General features: G+C 30.4%; 3 long non-coding RNA genes across 4 annotated transcripts; 2 read left to right on the top strand and 1 right to left on the bottom strand.

Moving 5' to 3' along the window:
• Positions 1-208: 208 nt before the first annotated feature.
• LOC121130643 (uncharacterized) lies at positions 209-864 on the bottom strand. The gene is made up of 2 exons (XR_005868770.2): positions 729-864; positions 209-659 (listed from the first exon to the last, which is right to left on the bottom strand). It is a non-coding gene; the product is annotated as an uncharacterized lncRNA (long non-coding RNA).
• Positions 658-2,556, top strand: LOC139907426 (uncharacterized). Its single transcript, XR_011784025.1, has 3 exons — positions 658-1,908; positions 2,143-2,394; positions 2,457-2,556. It is a non-coding gene; the product is annotated as an uncharacterized lncRNA (long non-coding RNA).
• A 105-nt stretch (positions 2,557-2,661) lies between these two features.
• Positions 2,662-4,436, top strand: LOC121130642 (uncharacterized). 2 transcript variants are annotated; one of them, XR_005868769.2, is made up of 4 exons: positions 2,662-3,182; positions 3,241-3,394; positions 3,461-3,863; positions 3,924-4,436. It is a non-coding gene; the product is annotated as an uncharacterized lncRNA (long non-coding RNA). The 2 variants fall into 2 exon arrangements; XR_011784026.1 differs by having other exon boundaries at positions 2,662-3,394.
• Positions 4,437-4,550: the final 114 nt, after the last annotated feature.

The raw sequence follows: 4,550 nt of genomic DNA, 5'->3' as shown, positions 1-4,550 counted from the left end.
ATAGGGCCAAAATTCAATCCAAAGTAAAAATAAAAAAAAGGAAAACATCAAACGTATTTAATGATTCATTTATAATTTACTATTGAAAAAAGAAATTTGATTTCATTTCATACCCATAGAGAAAATATTCTCAAATTTATTTTATTTATAGAGGGTAAGGTTATAAGAAAATGAATAGTTTACAATTTACTAAATAAAATAAAAAATATTTTTAATTTGATTAATAGCAATTGAATTTTGTTCGATTTCATCCCCCCTCGTTTATTTGTATCAATTTTATATTAATATACAATCCAATGAAGTTGTTTAAAATTATCAAATGATAAGAAATGGCATAGACAATATAAAATGTACATTATGACACATATATAATATAACATATGAAATTGCATAGCTTGGGATCCAATTAATTCCTGTTGTTGGAAATTATTTTATTGTATGTGGTTCCATGAAGGTTGTAATAATGTTTGTTAATTGATGTAGCTCTGTCCACTGTTGCGTCAGTATTGCTGTTGGATCTTGTGTAGATTGTGTCTTCATCGATGGATTAAGTGCCATTAAGTCATCAGAGAATGATACATATTGAAGATTTTGTTTGACTACTTGTCGTTATTGTCTCAATAGTATTTCTACTTGAATATAACACAATTGTTTTATTACTGAAAAGTATAATTTTTTTTTGATTAGTACATAGGACACGGACCTTGATCTCAAGGACAAGCACATACCCTGAAGATTCACACATGAATAATTGATGTATAATACAAATATTCACCACACTTACATAATATAAACACAAACCATTTGCACTATGGTAACAATATCTCATAAAGGCAATTAGACGAGTTAATAACCCGTTTACGGTAACTAGTATATTATACATATGATACCCTTAATGCTTACCCCAAGTTGGAGAAGACGAGTTACTTGCTTTATGGCATATTTATAAAATGCGCAGTGAAAACATTTGCACTATGGTCAGAATATCTCATAAAGGTAATTAGGCTAGACTGTAACACATCTTACAGTAACTAGTACACTATATAATTGATTATCACAAAGACTACCCTATGTAAGAGGAGACACTAGCTCTGTGGTAAATACAATTTGGCTTAGTCAATACCCCCCCTTGTAACAACTAAATTAATTATACTATATAAGTGTATCCCCCAACGACTACCCTATATAGGAGAGGAAGAGTCAGCCATTTCTTATTTTTGTAAGTGTAATCTCTTCTTACTGCAACACGTTAGTAGGGAGAGAGAGGAGAACCACTAGTAGGGTGGACAAAACCACGTTTAAGTGGTTTGAGTTATACTATGAAGAAGAATATTTTCATACTGCCCTATCCGGAAATTGAATTGTAGCAAGGAGGAAAGCAGCACTATTAGTAGTACCACTAGTAGGGTGGTCAAAAACACGTTTAGGTGATTTGAGTTATATTATAAAGAAGAATACTTTTATACTACCCTATCCGGAAATTAAATTGTAGCAAGGAGGGAAGCAGCACTATTAGTAGTACCACTAGTAAGGTGGTCAAAAAAATGTTTTGATGTTGTAAATTTTGTTATAAAGAAGAATGCTTTCATACTACCCTATCCGGAAATTGAATTGTAGCAATAGGGAAAGTAGCATTTATTTAGTGGTTTCCGTTCACCATTAATTAGTTATTAAGTACATTGCTTTGTTATATTGAGTGTATTAAGTTCCAGTTACGGAGTTGTTTTTTGTTTTGGTTTTGATTCTTCTAATCATCCAATGGAAGTGAAGCCAATCATCACTGGAGGGCATTCTGTAGTGTTATATTATTATTTACTACACCATATCAGGACTTTTCAAAGATCTCGTGTTGGAGAGGAGCAATACAATCGATTTATTTAATCATCTAATGGTGTTCGTTCTATACATGTAAGTGCACATTTTATAATTGTCATATTAGGGCTTATACAAGCCATTTATCCTAAAGACTCCCATGGGTCCTTTATTAATTGATTGGTAATTTGTTCCAAATATTCCCTTGTCTATTTATCTATTTATTGTTTATGTTTTTTTGAATTTTGTTGAATTTTTTTTTTTTGTTTTTATTGTAATTCTTGTTACCCTCCTCTACTTATTTTCCTTTCCACTCTTCTTTCTTTTCAGCTTGGCTTATAATACCTCATGTGTGATTGAAGATGAAAACCATGGGAGTAGTGTATGGTCAGAAACAATACTTTTGAATTGCAGTGGGAGTGAAATAAGACTGCCTTTCAACAACATTTACAAAGGCCTCATGTTGGCAAAGGAGATATATTGAAAGACAACGTTCCACGACGGGATCAATTGTGTTTTGGTCACATTACGTGAACAGTGATCACATATTTATATACAGTCGAGTTACCAATATAACCTATGGTGGACAATAATTTACAATAATTATGCACCAAACTTATTTATATTTCCCATTTCAATTACAGAGAAATTTGGATAAAAAGCAAATCCGCACGGGTTTAGATATGTTATAAATCCTCTTATGGTTTGATTTACTATGATGTATCCAAGGAAGAAATGTTCCATTATATGTCACCTTACATATTTATATATAATCAAGTCTCCCATATTATCTAGGTACATTAATTAACAACAATTATCCTCCAAAATTAGTACTATTTCCCATTTCAATTACAGAGAAATTTGGATAAAAAGCAAATCCGCATGGATTTAGATATGTTATAATTCCTCCTACGGTTTGATTTACTATGTTGTATCCAAGAAGAGACTTCCATATTATAAATCACCTTTCATGAGTGTAAGGGTAATAGTGGATCAATAGACTTCATGTGGACAAAGAGACATGTGATAGACTTCGTTCCCACATGGGATTGAATATGTTTTAATGTCCTCCTATGTAATATATGTATTTCTATTATGTATCCTCTGTATTAATTTGCTATTATGCAAATAATGGAAAAATTTCTTCGTTAAAAGACTCCCCACTTTATCATTGTCAAATATTTATACATAATTTTGTTTTCCCTTACTATCTAGGTATATAAGTTAGAAATAATTAGTCAATATTCTATTATGTATCCTCTGTATTAGTTTGCAATTATGTAATAATTAGAATAATTTATCCGTTAAAAGACTCTTTAAATTATCAATGTATAATAATTATATATAATTTTGTTTCCCTTACTATCTAGGTACATATTAGAAATAATTAGTTAATATACTTATCAATATTTCTTATTTCACCCACAGATCAACATGGACAGAAAGCATACCCCCATGGATTAAGATATGTTATAATTCCTCCTATACATGATTAACTATTATATATCCAAGGAAGAGTTTTTCCGTTATAAGTCACCTTATATGAGTGGTAGAATGAGAGTGGAACGGTAGATAATCTATGGTAATATTTTCAAAAATTAGCATTAACCTAACAAATTCTTATTAATATTTCCCATTTTCATTCCAGGTTGATATGGATAAACAGGAAACCCCCATGGGGTTTAATATATTTTAATTCCACACTCGTATTGATTCACTATGATGTATCCATGGATTAAATTTTCCGTTATTTCGCTCATCATTATAGTGTATTACTGTTGCTCTTTATTGTTTGGTTTTCATCATTCAAGTTGTTATATACTGTTTTGTTTCTCACATTATCATCATAGAATTTAGTATGTTTCGATTCTGCCCATTTAATGAGTCACTATCATGCACCCACTGGAAAAGATTTCCGATTAAAAGTTGCTTTACATGAACAGAGGTTCTATAGGAATAATAGTACCATGATCTTATTCAATTATCGTTCTTTTCGTTTCATTTTCAACATTATGCTTGTTATATAATATTTAATTTCCTACATTATATAGGTACATAAAATAACAGTTATAAAACTATATATTCAACAATATTTTCTATTTCCTTTACAGGGTGTGAGAAGAGGTGTGGATCGATTAAAATTAAAAATCCTAGTGACGATATTACTATCCAAACGAACAAACATTTACATGGTCCCATAATGGTCTAAATAATTAGGAAGAAGAGATTTTCCGATACAAGTCGTCTTATATAAGTATAAGAATGGGAGTGGATCGATAGATAATCTCTGGTAATATTAACAAAAATTAACGATGACTTATCATTATACATTATCAATATTTCCCATAAGAACCAGCAAAGGACTAATAGTACCTTGATAGTATTTTACAATTGTTACTTTCCATTTCTATCATTACGTATGTTATATAATACTTTGCTTCCTACATTATATAGGTACATAAAGTAACCGTAATAAAACAATATACTCATCAATATTTTCTATTTCCTTTATGGGGTGTGAGAGGATGAGTGGATCCGTTAAAATTTAAAATTAAGAATCCTAGCAACGATTTTACTATCCAAACGAAAACACATTTACATGAACAGTGATTCATTAATTAGAAGGAAGGGATTTTCCGTTATCTGTCACCTTAAATGAGTATAAGAATAGGAGTGGATCGATAGATAATCTCTGGTAATATTTCCAAAAATTAGCACTAACCTATCATACAACATTA

The sequence above is a fragment of the Lepeophtheirus salmonis genome, unplaced genomic scaffold (genome assembly GCF_016086655.4).
Source record: "Lepeophtheirus salmonis unplaced genomic scaffold, UVic_Lsal_1.4 unplaced_contig_10325_pilon, whole genome shotgun sequence".
Lineage (NCBI taxonomy): Eukaryota > Metazoa > Arthropoda > Copepoda > Siphonostomatoida > Caligidae > Lepeophtheirus > Lepeophtheirus salmonis.
Note: the sequence above shows the minus strand (reverse complement) of the source record. Positions and strands in the feature narration are given on the sequence as shown.